Raw genomic sequence first — 15990 nt, 5'->3', positions numbered from 1 at the left:
GAGAGAATTGACAATTCCTTGAGGAACTGAGTGTGCAGAACAAACTACAATAAAGAACATTTTCACTTTTTCTCTGGGATCCTTTTATTCACAAAATAATCTGGGAAATAACAGTTTGTTAAGTACTACAGCGTTATCACAAATTATGGGCGGGGTTTTCTCAATATTCCATTCCCTGCTATTTAAAAACCACATGTTGGCCTTTCAATAACTTTTTTAACTATATCAGGTGTATGAGCAGACCCCAGGAGCCATCTGCTGTGTAGCTGTCAATTAAGTTTGCTGTTTTCTCTCTGACAGACTGACTGTTCCATTAAAACAAGTGGCTTTTCCAGGAAAATCTTGGGATTTTCTTTGGTCATTAAATAGCCTTACCCCAGATATTAACATAAAAATTTTCTTTGTGTGGGGAAAGAGGAGAACTTTCCTGAAGTTTGACTCGTATTACAAAAAATGGAGGGAAAGGGATTTAAGTGCTTATTTCAGTTCCTTTTCCAAACATGGAAAGTTAAATAGTAGTTCTGTCTCAGTCCTTTCAGAGGAAGATCTCGTAGCAAAAGTAAACTTAACTCCTCAGTCCTGTGTTTCATATACTGAAAATAACACAGACCTCAAGATTCAAAATGCCACATGCAAATCCTAGTTAAAAACATAGACGTGTTAGTGAAATCAAAAGCAAAAGAAATTTCTCCATACTCTTAGATTCTGATTTTACCTTTTTCTTTTTTTTTTAGCTGTCTACTTTATGGGGCTCCTTGTTTTAACCTTTTAATTGTAAAATAGATGAGAAAACTAGAATTACATTGTTATTAGTTGGCCATAATTAAATTATTGGCAGAAATGGAGCTTAGAATCGTATCCTTTGAGTTTTAATTCTGTTCAGGTTCCTGATGCCAGATTGCATCATTGTTTTGCTACTGCTGCTGTGGGTGGTGAAGACAGATCAAACGGACTTGACTGCAGTAAGTGGACCTTCTTAAGGATAAATGTTCCATAAAACACTTTTCTTGAAACAATGCATTAAGAGTCAGAAAACTTCATCTGTAAATCCATCTTTGCAATTTACTTGACTCTGTTGGCCCCACTGTTCCCAGTTTGCAAATGGCTATAATCACCTACTCTGCATATCTCATAAATTCATTCTGAAAATCAAGAGAACAGCCTTGAATACTGTAAAGTTCCCCATAGATGTAAAGTATTAACCTAATTGTAAAGTGTATTAACCTAAATTGTAAAGTACTGTATTTACTTACCTTTGTGAACCTATGGTTTTCTTTACCAGAAGATCATAAAATGATAAAAAAAAAAAATGATACTCAATCATAATTAACTATCAGGTACCTTCCCAGAGTATGCCTATTGCTCTATAATTGCTTACTTAGAAAAGAGTGAAGGCCCACTAACCAGAGAGGAGGAGCAGAGAGCACAGAAAATCTCATTCAGTAATTAGCATAAAACATGTATAGGGAGATTTTCTGTCACCCGAGCAAATACTTTCCTCTCTCTCAATTTTTTTCTCTTTCTCTCTCACACACACACTCACAAACACATCAATATAGAACCATTAATTCTTTTTTGCTGTTCAAATAAGTAATAATCTATTACTTTCAGGATTCATTTTGTTGCTCAAATTGCCATAGATTTGGCCAGGGCAGCCCTTTCATGCTGTCTCCTATGACACAATTTCATGTCCACATCATTCTTTGACCACTTCCTTACTTATTTTTGCAAAAAGATGTGCTAGGCTCACCTTACACTCTCCCTTACCCAGCCCTAGAATCAGTCTTTTTTCAGGGATCTCTAGTTCCTTTTAGTGGAGAGTGGTATTTAGACACCAAGATTTTCATGCCAGCTGTGCTTATTGCTACTGGGTTGTTACTGATTTTAGGTCCTTTCAAAGAATAGAGGGAAATAAGAAAAAAGAAGTAGCCAATTAGAAGTGAGTATCTCTTTGTGTGTGAGATGAAAAGTCTTCTAAGTAGAAAGAAGACCATGTGCAGGTGTGAGTGTGTGTGTGTGTGTATGTTTTGTTTTGAGAGAGAAAAGAAGAAAAGAAGGAGGAGGAGAGGAGGAGGAGGAAAGAGGAGAAAAGGGGAGGGTAGTGTGTATGTGAGACAGACGGGAAGAAAGAGAGAAGAGAGAGGAGAGAGAGGAGATATGAAGGGTTCTGTACGCCATACCAAGATAGTGAGTTTATCCCAAAGATGAAGAATTTTAAACAAATCACTTTTTTGATGACTTTATTAATGGTGATTTCAAGCCAGGATTTGAAGGGATGGAGAGGGGCCATGGAAGCTGAGCAGGAATATAAAACATGGGGCAAATCAGTTCTTCTACCTTTGCTTAAATTTCATTTCTGAGATGGTGAAATATTTGGCAGTCTGGATTTCTCACCTTCCACCCCTCCTCCTTTCAGTCATCTGTTTGCATTTTCTCTTATCTTCCCTGAAGAGATTTAAATAGACCTGAATCCTGCCTTCCAGTGGTGTTCACAACAGCCTTTTAAAGACATAAGCATGGAAAGACAAAAGTTCAAGGCCATGCTCTCTGCCCTCCATCTTCTTATTGGTGTGTAGACACAGAGGACTTTCCTGCTTGATGTACTTTATAACAAGCTTTCCAACAACTGTGAAGTTAATCGTGGACTCTTGTGCCCTAAATCATAGCAGATATCAGATAAACTGAACCCAACCCGTTGCCATCAAGTTGATTCTGACTCATAGATGTCAGGTGGTGGCCCTAAAAGAAATGTATTTTCTCTCTCATCTGTCTGCACTCAACAGCAAATTATTTGTTTTTCTTTTGTTTGCTTTTCATTTAGGAACATGTGTACTTCTGTTCTCTTATTCTGAAGGTGTGGAATTAGTAGGTTGTAAAGTATACATATATTCAACCTTACAAGATGATGCCAAAATGTTTTCCAACAGCAAATGGTCCAATTTTCAATCCCATCTGCATGTGTAAGAATACCAACCATTAATATTGTTTGGCTTCTTAATTTTTGTAAATCTTGCATTTTTTGTGGGTGTGTTTGTGTGTGTGTGTGTGTGGTGTGTCTTTTTTATTTTCTTGGTTCTCATATGTTGATTTTCATGTCCCTAAAAAAAAAAAAAAATTTTTTTTAAATAATGTTAAGCACTTTCACTATAGTTTCTTTGCCATTTTTATTTTTCTACGAAAAGAAATGTGTAATTTTTTTCTTTTACCTAATTCTCTATTGTACTGTTTATCCTTTTTCTTATGTATTTGAAAAAGTTTTTAAAAAATACATTTGAATAATAATCTTTTATCAGTCATAAGTGTTACAAATTTCTCTTTTCAGTTTATGGCCTGATTTTACACGTTTTATGTAAATGGCAAGGAATGCAGATACTTTATTTGGAAGGTGACTTTAGGACTAGAGCAAGTAAGACAGGGAGGGGAGAAAAGCCAAAAAAGAAAAAAAAATGATGTGTCGATCAGTTGATTACCACTGTGAGTAATTTAGGTTAGCAGTCAAGAGTAAACCATTTGGGCCACCCAGGAATCTTGGTAGGAATTGTTTATTTAGTTACTACATTTTTTTCCCTCAATTTTTTTTTTTTCGATCGCATGTGCTTTCAGTATTGGAATGCATGATTAGTAATTCAGTGTGTTACCTGGTGGCACAGTGGTTAAGTGATATGACTGTTAATGAAAGGTCAGCAGTTTGAATCCACCAGCCATCCTTTGGAAACTCATGGGGCAGTTTTACTCTGTTCTATAGGGTCACTATAGTTCAGAATTGACTTGATGGCAATGGGTTTTAATGGGAATATAGATTTTGAGAAATATGATCTGGTAATACAAGCCACCAATGAGGCGAGTGGCACTCTGGGCACTGCTGCTCTGTGGTATGACAATACACCAATGAGAGCTAGATAAGTAATTGGGTAACCTCTGGTTTTCCAAATATGACACAGGAAAACAAAACAAACCCACCAAGGTTTCCTATCACACAGGAAATCCATAATTATGCTTGTAAGCCTTATCAGACAGAAATAAAGGAAGAAAGACAAATGTTTACAAAGCTAACACATTCAGAAAGCATCACCTAATAGAATGCTCAACCTACACAACATTTAGGCTCCAACTCTGGTCTGCTGAGCTTCACTCATTTTGAAAGGTATGCACCTTCATGCTAAATGCATTAGGACTGAAATAACACCTTACCTCTGAGGTCCAGAGGCATAAAAATTGGCTGGCATACCGTTTATGCCAATGGTAATGAAAGGGTTAACCTATTTATCAATTTGTGGACAATTGAAATCTTTACTATGCTGAATCTTCCAATCCATGAACATGGTATGTCTGTTCATTTATTTATTTCTTCTTTCATTAACATTTTGTAATTTTCAGCATACAAACCCTGTACATGTTTTATTAGATGTACTTCCAAGTATTTTATTTTTTATTGAGCAATTAGTATTGCATTTGTAATTTCAGTGCCTAGGTGCTCATTTTTTGTATGTGAAAATATAATTTTGGGGTGTACGTTTATCTTGCATCCTGCTACTTTGCTGAATTTATTAATTCTGAGTTTTTTTTGTAGATTCCTTGGGATTTTCTACATAGACAGTCATATCATCTGAAAATTAAAAAAAAAAACACTGATAAAAAAACAGTTTATTTCTATCTTTCTGGTATGTATGCCTTTTATTTGCCTTATTGAATTGACTAGAATTTAAATACTATGTTGAATATTCATTAGGGATATTGATCTGTTGCTTTCTTTTTCTGTACTGGGTTTATGCTGTCTTTTGTATTATCCATCTTGTTTTAGTATCAGGGTAATTGTACCTTAATAAAGCGCATCGGGAAGTGTTTCTCTTCTACTTTCTGGAAGAGATTGTGTAGACTTGATGTTAAATCTTCATTAACCATTTGGTAGACTTATCCTGAGAAACCTTCTGAGCCTAGAGTTTTCTTTTTCAGGAGTTTTATAATTACAAATGCAATTTCCTTAAGAGTAATAGGGCTATTCAAATTATCAATTTCATATTGTGTGAGATGTGGTAGTTTGTGTTTCTTGAGGAATCGGTCCATTTCATTTAATTTGTGAGTATAGAGTTGTTTGTGTTATTCCTATATTATCCTTTGGATGTCTGTAGGGTTTGATGTCATTCCTAATATTGGTGATTTGTGTCTTCTCTTTTTTTCCTTGTCAGACTTGCTAGAAGTTTGTCAATTTTATTGATTCTTTCAAAAAACCAGCTGTTTGTTTTGTTGATTTTCTCTATTGTGTTTCTGTTTTAATTTTCATTGATTTCTATTCATTTATTAGTTCCTTCCTTCTGCTAGATTTAGGTTTATTTTGCTCTTTTTCTGGGTTCCTAAGGTAGAAGCTTAGATTACTTATTTGAAACTTTTGCTCTTTTCTAAAGTGTGCACTTAGTGCTATAAATTCCTTCTCAGCACTGCTTTCCCTGTGCCCCACGAATTTTTATGTATCATATTTTTACTTTTATTTTGTTCAGTGTATTTTTTAATTAATACACTTTACATTTGAGAGCAGTTTTAGCTTGACAGAAAACTCGAGTGTAAAGTACAGAGAGTTTCCATACACACCCTCTATTTGTTCCATTGATGTTTTTGTCTATTATCCCACCAATACTATGCTTCCTTGATCACTGTAGCTTTATAGTAAGTCTAGAAATCGGTAGTGACAGTTCTTTGACATTGTTCTTCTTCAATAGTATGTTGGCTATTCTGGGTCTTTTGCCTTTCATACACACTTAGAATCAATTTGATAATATTCACTTGCTGGGATTCTGACTCAGATTGCTATTGTATCTATAGATAAAGCTGGGAAGAATTAACATCTTAACAATATCAAATCTTCCTATTCATAAACATGGAATATCTCCCCATTTATGTAGATCTTTGATTTCTTTCATCAGACGTTTGCAATTTTCCTCGTATACATCTCGTACATATTTTGTTAGATTCATACCTACATATTTCATTTCTTTGGTCCTCAAGTAGTGTTGTATTTTTTTTATTTCAAATTCCAGTTGTTCATTGTTTGTATATAAGAAAGCAATTGACTTTTGTGTATTAATCTCGATCCTGCAACCTTCCTATAATAGCTTATTAGTTACAGGAGAGATTTTTCTTTTCTTTTTTCGGTCAACTCTTCGTGTTTTCTACATAGACTATCATGTCATCTGCATAAAAAGACAGTTTTAGTTCTTGCTTCCCAATATTTTTATCTTGTATTTCCTTATCTTATTGCATTATCTAGGACTTCCAGTGCACTCTTGAGTAGGAGTGGTGAGAGGGGACATCCTTGCCTTGTTCCTGACCTTGGAGGGAAAGCTCCTAGGTTCTTACCATTAAGTATGATGTTAGCTGTAGGGTTTTTTGTATATGCTCTTTATTACATTGAGAAAGCTCTCCCTCTAATCATAGTTTCCTGAGAATTTCACCATGAATTGGTGTTAGATTTTGACAGATACTTTTTCTGCATCCATTGATATGATTGTATGATTTTTCTTCTTTAGCCTGTTGATAAGATGGATTACATTACTTGATTTTCAAATGTTGAACTAGCCTCTTATACCTGGGATAATTCCCACTGGTCATGGTGTGTAATTCTTTTTATATATCAGATTAGATTTGCTAATACACGTTGTGGATACTACATTATATACTGGATGTTGTTATCTTTCTATAAAGAGTGATAGACTCTTATGATAGGCAGTTAAGTTACATGTGCATCTACTTGACTCTTTTGCAATTTGTTTTCAGCTTTGTTAGGGAAGGTTTAGAGTAGCTTTTACTCTGAGGGATGACCCTCCTGGAATCTGTATTAAATGCCCCGAGAATCCAACAGGGACTCTCCACTTTGACCAGTTAGAATTTTAATATCTTTCATCCCTGTGTGAGCTTCAAGGATTGTTCAGCTTATGAGTCCTTGTTATTCTTTGTCCAATCTCATGGAATTTTATGCTATACATGTGCACACCAGTACTCAGCCAGTGATGCAAGGTGAGTGATGTGGAGAATTGTGGAGATCTTTTTCTATGAAGCTCTCTCTTCTCAGGAACTCTGATGTTCAAATACCAGTTGCATCAACCTCCTGAACTCCCAACTCTGTCAGGTCACCTCAATGAGACAACTCTGTTCCCTCCTGCCCACCCTTGCAGCTTTCACCAGACTGACTCATTTTTTGAGGTGGGGGCTTTCCACAGAATTGACAAGGGGGAGAATAGAGGGAAGCATGGAAGAAGAATGGTGTATGAAACTACTAAAATTAGCAAACATCGACGTGCTAAATCTATGCCAGGCACTGTTGTAACAGCTTTGCAAATATTAATTAATTTAATTTTCACTATATGATGAATTTATTATATTATTATTTTCTTGTGTTTTTCTGCCCACACCAAAGATCTGATACTGGTCTTGGTTTCAATAGCATCATGCTCGAAATTACCACCGTTTTAAGTCACAAACTGTGCATAGAAGTGAAAACGCTCCTGATTTGTCTCACTCAATTCTACTCTCCCCACCCCAAGATTGGCAGATATGAAAAAGCTAGGTTCTCCCAATTTTGCTTTCACATATATGTGACAAAAGCTTTAAGAGGGCACAACTTCAAAAATGGCTTGTTTGTTTCCTCCAAAACTTCAGGAACATTAGCAATCCAGAATATGTACAGCTGTTAGCCTGTGACTTTGCGTGTCTTCAGCATACTGCGGTGAATATCCACCCAAACATATGAATAAAAATGGTTTGAGGAGCTTGAAATACTATATTTTAATTTTAGAAACATCTCCTTTATCTAGAGATCAGTCATTTTTACTTTCAACTAAGTCATTCCTAGGCAAGAAACCAAGAGCAGGTCAATTAGGAAGGCTCTGCCTGCTATTCTGGGCCAAAGAGCTGAGGGCTGTGTGCCCACAGTTAACTCACTGGAAGGAGAGGCTAGAATAAGTACAGATGACCATCCCTGAAATGGCCAGTAGAGTAAACTAAAACTTGTTTCGGCAGCACTGGTGTACTGGAAACAGCTGGTACCGGCTCACAAGAGCTGATAGTTTCAGGGGTTTTACAAAACTGATGGTTAAACACAGCCATTCTTTTAAAAATTAAATTATAGAAATTTATGAGTAAATAAACCAAACAAGTATGTAAGCTGTATTAAAAGCAAAAGTCACAAATTCTCAGAACTCATCCCTTCACAATGATTTTACTCCATTTTACTCTCTGTGCACTTGAGATTATCGATTTGTATTTTATCTATACGGACGATATGTGGCCGCACACCTCCTCCTAACTCCAAGTTCGGTGACACCACTGTGGTAGCATCAAATTGTCCATGCAGGAAGGATTTACACCAGACAGACCTGATTGTTAAAATTTTGTCATCAGACCACTACTTGGAGGGAAACCCAGGTCAGAGAAACTGATTTCTAGAAAGAGCACCAGGCTGGAAAGAGCAAATGAGGATGAAAGCATAATTTCCAACCCGAAGGTATTCCAGCTCATGGAATTATTGTGATTAGCCTCCACATTAAATAAATAATAATTTGAATTAACTGGAAGCATTTATAAACTGGAGAATTTCAAATAAAAAAATCAGATTTCCAACTTCTTTCGATAAATAAAATAATCTGGTCAAATTGGACCACCTTCTAACATGGCAAAAATTGGCTAGAGCTAGTAGGAAACATTACCCTTTAGGAGGTTTAAAACTACCTCCAGGATCATCTTACCTTCCTGGCCCTAATTGTCTTTTAATTTTGTTGTAATGGTAGTTGGACATTAGGGTAAGCAGCCAAGGAAATGGAGAAAATGGAGGCTCATGAAGTGCAGACTGAATGGGTTTAGAGGTTTAGCACTCAATTTACAAACACTAGGCATGTCCTCCAACATTCTTTTTAGGAGAAGTCCAGACTTGCCAAGACTAGAGTGGCTACTTAAGGACCCACAGACCGGGACATAGAAAGCGCTCCAAAATGTCAAGATTGATGTCATATGGGTCACAATTTAAAGATTCTTTTCCCTTCTATCTTCACCTGGCTAATTTCTGTTTATCTTTCAGGTTTTAACTTAATGTTTCTTTCTCAAGGAAGCTCTACTTGATTTCCCAGTCAACATTAGGTCCCTCACTACATATACTTTCATCATACCCTAGACATTTCCATGATAGCACTTACCTACTTGTGGTGATTGTTATGTTTCTTTGTTCAGTGTTTACCAACACCACTATGAACTCCATGAATGCACTGACTACATCTTTTTTTATTATTATTGCTGGATTGCCCAATGCACATGAAAGATGTTCACTGCATAATTTTTTTGAATAAATAGTGGTCAAAATAAGGAACCAAGCACAAAATGTTGCCGTGTATGTACATTGCCTTGGGGAATGTAACTGATTTCCTAATGTGTACTTTTATTTCTTCCTAGTAGATTGTACACCACATGAGTGATAAATATATGCTGAATTAGTGACAATATACAACAATAAATGACACACTTTGGTTCTTTTTCTTTAGAGCCAGTGGTTCCCAGTTCCTGAGGCTTGACAGTAACTAAAAATTTTCACAAAATTTAAAGACATTTTACTTAGAAGCTTAAACAGGCATTTTCTTTTAAAACATGGAAAGATTCTAAGTCTCATCAAATGTAACAAAGTAGCAAATGTCTGAAAATACAACAGTATGTGCTTAATTAGCTGTTTTAAACCCCAAAGTGTTCCTCCCTTTACTCTTTGGATTATAAACACTCTGCAGACACAAACCACCACCAATATATGTGTCTCACTAAGTGATTCCCAAATTGGAAGATTATTTTTTTCCCAATAACTAATGATATGTGTTTGTGGTAGCCTGAGACAGAAATGTTTTAGCTGGGAGGAAATACAAAGGTTATGTTTTAATGTAAAGGAAAATGAGGAATCCCAAACAATTTGCACTTCACTCAAAACATTAGAAATTTTGAAAAAAGGAGGCTTCTAGTTAACAGCTTTTTCACCTGGGGCTCATTAGTGGTTCTAAAAGTGGGTCTTTCTCCAGTTTCTAACTAATGTGCTGCTGGAGTCAGACCAGGTGTTCCTTATGCCGATTGCCACTCAGACAGAGCAAATTTATCTGAAAACTCATGGCCAATCACACTGCACAAATGTAGCCATTTTTACTGGTTCCTTTATTAGCTCCGTATCTACTACCACATAGATCAAGATGAGTGGGTGGTTTCAAATAAGAGTTAAGAATCTAAATTCTTTTGCCTGTTTGTAGTTTTATAATGGGATTTTGAGCTGTCTAAATTTGGAAGAAGTGTTTTTTTTGTTTTTTTTTTTAAGTTGTCACATTGAAGGAATTAAATAAGATAGTTCTTATAATCCTGTTAACAACTTGATTGAGCAACTAAAATATTAGGATTACTATTTTTTTTAAGAAGAGGTTTCAAGTTACAACAATTTAACATTTACAAATGGTATCCAATTGTCTTCTACCATGCTTTGATGAGAGAAACTGCAGTTCCACATGGGGCAAAACTTGCCCCAAATCGGTTTGGCTTCTCCTATCAAACTTTCCCCATGATTTTCCAGAGCTAGAGCCAACTTTTTGTACTACACCTTGGTGAGAAATCCCTCAACACATTCTTTAATTTAATGTAAAACCTGGCCTTGAAATCTTTTTGTGTTATAGACTTCCTTTTCAAATCATTAGCAATTGAGAATATAAAACTGCATCAGGCTGTACCATAACCTGTTCCAAGTCTGATTCAGTGGGGTTTTATTACATGCCAAATATATATGAATACCCCAGGCTAAAGAGGTTCAGTGAGCCATTAAGAAAATCACACACTTTTAAGGGTTTGGGGAAATGGGAAGCAAGTAATAAACTCTCACAAGGAAGAAAAAACCTATGACTCGAGTGTAAGAATGGAGTCTGAAAAAGGTAGAATGAAAGCAGTTCTAAGCCAAGTGATGGCAGAATGAATACAGTTCTAAAAAGTGAGCAGCAGTGTAATCGGGGGCAATAAATTTCTTTTGGGTCTCCTAAGTTAGATCAGGCAAGTTTAATCAACGTGATGGAGAATTGTGTCCTGTGTATTTAGCAGAGGGAGGGTTAAGAGAACATGGGTTCCCACCATCTTTGAGAAACCATCAGGACTGTTTCCAGATCATGATTATACAGGCATGAATATTAGACTGACCACAACTTAATGCAGGTGGAGAGTCTTGGCATGTAGAGGAAACAAGGACCAAGCTAGAGTGGGTTTGTGTGCTTTCCTGAGTCTCTTTTTTTAAAGGTATATTTTTCACTTGCAAACAGCATGCAACATATTCTGGGAGTAGCCTCTTGCCATTTAACCGAGCAGTATCTAATTTATGGTAGCAAGAAGAACAGACTCTTAAATTTGTTCAATTTCTTTCTACTATAGAGTCCAGAGAAGAAGGTAGAAAGAGTTTTTCCCTAATTTGGGGGGGGGGGCGGTACTGATTTATATGGCCAGCTGAGGGGATGAGGTGGTACGGGGGAGCCAGAGCTAAGAAGAACTCTTCTTAGCTTCCCTGTGCTCCCTCTTCACCATTAGGCCAAGGAATGATCCCATAACCCAGCTCTCCTATGCTTCGATGAACATTTCTGCACGAGCATCTGTTTGAGTCTTTGCTTTCAATTCTTTTGGGTATGTACCCAAGACTGGAATTGCTGGGACATCTGGTAAATCAACTTTTAACTTTTGAGGAACCACTTGCTTTGCCCAGCATCTGCATCATGTTATATTCTCACTAACAATTTCTCCACATCCTCACCAATGCTTGTTATTTTGTATTTTATTTTTATTTTGATAACAGCCATCCTAGTTGGAGTGAAGTGATATCATGGTTATGATTTTCATTTTCCTAATGACTAACAATCTCAAGCTTCTTTTCATCCTCTTGTTAACCATTTGTATATGTTCTTTGGTGAAATGTCTAAGTCCTTTGCTCATCTTTTTAATTGAGTTTTTGTTGTTGTTGTTCAGTTAGTTGTAGGAGTTCTTTATATATTCTGGATATTAATCCTTTGCTAAATACATGATTTCCAAATATTTTCCCTTGAGAGACCAAAGCGGCTTGCTCTTCTGTGAGGTAGCTCAGAACATAACTGCCTTGCCTTAGGTTACTAAAATACTGAATATACATCCCAGATCTATATGCCTCTAATCTCTGTCAGCTTACATTGGGAGATGGGTCAGGTGGGGAGAAAACACACTTCCTTGCTTCCAAAAAGAAAGTGATTGTATTTGGAAATTTAGGTCACTTTAGGGACAGGGTTTGAAATCATTTACCTTCCTTACCTTACCAGGATGTGGCCTCTACAGACAGTCACAGGTAACTGTTGTCACCAGATGATCTTGTTAAATTGAGAAGGACTTTTGTCTCACATTACTTTTGAAAGGTTCAAATAGCCTTCTAAGAGTAGATGGGTGCCAACCCAGGTACCTTTTCTGGATGAGTTGAATGAGGGAGGTAGAAATCACTTATGTAAAATGTATCTAAAAATATCACGAACTCAGTTTTCCACCATAGTCCTTTACTGAAATCATTTCCTGGCTGTTACACATTAAAAAAATAAAAAAGCCATTAACCATTTGAAGCCACCAGGAAGGTGTTATAGTTGTGTTATGGCACCTATAGTTAAATATATGGGGGTATACAATTTGGAAATAGCAATGAATCCTACAAAGCTCATAAATTATGGTACTATGTGGGTCCAATGTACAATCTATGATACATCGAAGAGGTGAACAGTAGGTTTAATTGTTCATTTCAGACACTAATTGAGCTCTTTCTGCTATTCCTGCTTATCAGCTTTTAGTAAAAACACACATACTTAGTCAAACTAAAATATGGGTGATTTATGGTTCTCAGCAGGTACTGTTTCATACTTGTATGGAACCCTCACAAAATTAGCCTAGTGACTGCCTTTCAATAAATTATACATATGGAACTCCAATCTTTGTTTTATTTTTAATGATACTAATGTAACCAAGACCTTCCACTTACTTGTACTGGTAACCTATAAGCTGTACCATAAGCCTGAGTTTATAGAAAGCCAAAATCTCAAATGAAACTAGAGACACAATGAACTCCCTATTTTTGGATTGCAGCAGAGACAAATGCACAGTTTTAAACTGTATCTTGAAGCTAAATCTCCCTTTTAGAGATCTAATGTGGGTATAAGAAAAGTAAACTTTGCTCCACTGTAGGGAGCTATGACTGTCCCTGATAAGTCTATCCTTCCCCCACCATGACTAAAAACAAAACAAAACAAAAAACATGCAAATCAGTTGAGAGAGAGAATAAATGAACATAGGTCTCATCAGAAGTTTATGCTATTTAGGATTTCTTTTTAGCGCTTCTTTTGAATAATAACTTAGGAATTACATAATAGACTGTACCCAGTAGGCTTTATGTGCTGTTATTTTAGTACTTCCTGTCCTATGGCTTCTCCCATCTCTACGGTACTAATTATTTCTGCAGCCCACCCACCCTCCGTTCCTCATTTCCTTCTTTTTTAAATTCTGTTCTTAGGACTTTCTTTCTAACATTTGTTTTCATACCTTTTTATTTCTTTTTAATTCTCTATACAAAGAGTAAGGAATATCCTCTTATAAGTTTCACAGGTGATCAAATTCTTAGGTATTGTTTGCATTTTTGACATTGATTTTTTTAAAAGTCAGTTTTTACTTGCTTTAATTTAATATAGATACCTCAGGACTATAACTTATCTGCAATATTATACTGAACCAACTAGAACTAGGAATTTATTTGAAAAAACCCAGATAAAGGGAAGGGCTTTAAAAGTCCTTGTAGGAATCTAGATTATAATGTGTACATGACTGGTCTCATCTTTTTCAAAGTATGTTGGGAAGAAGGTGCAACCTTCGGTTATGGTCACCACTAAATGGCTTGGTCTGTCAGCTATGACCTTTGGCATTTTCAGCCAGTTTCATAAAGTATTTGGAGTCTGAACACTCAAAGGAAATAGGAGTTTATTTCATGCCATCCTTGAGGATTTATTCTACTTCTTTGTAAGTCTTAAAAAGAATATAAAAACTTGATCTATAGTGATTAGAGACTTCTCTCTTTGTATTTCTTAATTTCTTATGTGATTTCTTCTTTGTTACAGGAGTTATTTAGAAATGTTATTCAGTGTCTAAAAAAAAATTGAGATCTATCATTTTGTTAATAATTATAATTTTATTATATTAAAGAAAGCAAATTTCATACTGTATATTATTTTTCATTTAGGATTTATTTAGGCTGGAATTTAGAGTTCATTTTTTTCTTATGTAGCCTAATACATAGTCTGCTTTTGTAAATATTCCACATGTGCTCACAAAATATGTACTCTCCATTTGGCATATATATATATATACATATATATATGCCAAACTTGTTGCCGTTGAGTTAATTCCAACTCGTAGCAACCCTATAGGACAGAGCAGAACTGCCCCATAGGATTTCCTAGACTATGTTCTTTATGGAAACCGACTTCAATACCTTTCTCCTGAGGAGTGGCTGGTGCTTACTTTTTATCTGTTTCATCTATTTGTTTGTGAAAGGAATGTGCTAAAATCTTCAGGTATAATTATTGATTTTTCTACCTAAGTTTCTGTCAGGTTTTCCTTTTTCTATTTTAAGGCTGTTTTATTATGTCCATGTAAGTTTATGATGATATATTTTCTTTTTCTATTATTCCTTTTACCAGTATTTAATATTCCTCTTTTATCTCATTCTATTGTGTTCTATGTTATGATTGCTACCTCAGTTATTTTTTTGACCCGTATTAGTCTGATCTACCTTTTTCCTTTCTTTTATTTTCAACCTTTCTCTGTTTTTTATTATTTAATGTGTCTTCTCTTTTTTTTTTTGGATAATATTTTGTTGGATTTTATCTTTTATCCAGTCTGAAAATTTCTGCCAAGAAATATGGAAGACAGCTTCCTGGCCAACTGACTGGAAGAGATCCATAGTTACGCCTATTCCCAAGAAAGGTGATCCAACCGAATGTGGAAATTATAGAACAATATCATTAATATCACACGCAAGCAAAATTTTCCTGAAGATCATTCAAAAACAGCTGCAGCAGTACATCGACAGGGAACTGCCAGAAATTCAGGCCAGTTTCAGAAGAGGACATGGAACCAGGGATATCATTGCTGATGTCAGATGGATCCTGGCTGAAAGCAGAGAATACCAGAAGGACGTTTACCTGTGTTTTACTGATTATGCAAAGGCATTCGACTGTGTGGATCATAACAAACTATGGATAACAATGCAAAGAAAGGGAATTCCAGAACACTTAATTGTGCTCATGAAGTACCTTTACATAGATCAAGAGGCAGTTGTTGTGACAGAACAAGGGGATACAGATTGGTTTAAAGTCAGGAAAGGTACGCGTCAGGGTTGTATCCTTTCACCATACCTATTCGATCTGTATGCTGAGCAAATAATCCGAGAAGCTGGACTATATGAAGAAGAACAGGGCATCGGGATTGGAGGACAACTCATTAGCCACCTACATTATGCAGATGATACAACCTTGCTTGCTGAAAGTGAAGAGGACTTGAAGCACTTACTAATAAAGATCAAAGACCACAGCCTTCAGTATGGATTACACCTCAACATAAAGAAAACAAAAATCCTCACAACTGTACCAATGACCAACATCATGCTAAACAGAGAAAAGATTGAAGTTGTCAAGGATTTCATTTTACTTGGATCCACAATCAACAGTCATGGAAGCAGCAGTCAAGAAATCAAAAGGCACATTGCATTGGGTAAATCTGCTGCAAAGGACCTTTTCAAAGTGTTGAAGAGCAAAGATGTCACCTTGAAGACTAAGGTGCACTTGACCCAAGCCATGGTATTTTCAATCACATCATATGCATGTGAAAGCTGGACAATGAATAAGGAAGACCGAAGAGGAATTGATGCCCTTGAATTGTGGTGTTGTCGAAGAATAT

The sequence above is a fragment of the Elephas maximus genome, chromosome 15, assembly GCF_024166365.1.
Source record: "Elephas maximus indicus isolate mEleMax1 chromosome 15, mEleMax1 primary haplotype, whole genome shotgun sequence".
Classification (NCBI taxonomy): domain Eukaryota; kingdom Metazoa; phylum Chordata; class Mammalia; order Proboscidea; family Elephantidae; genus Elephas; species Elephas maximus.
Note: the sequence above shows the minus strand (reverse complement) of the source record.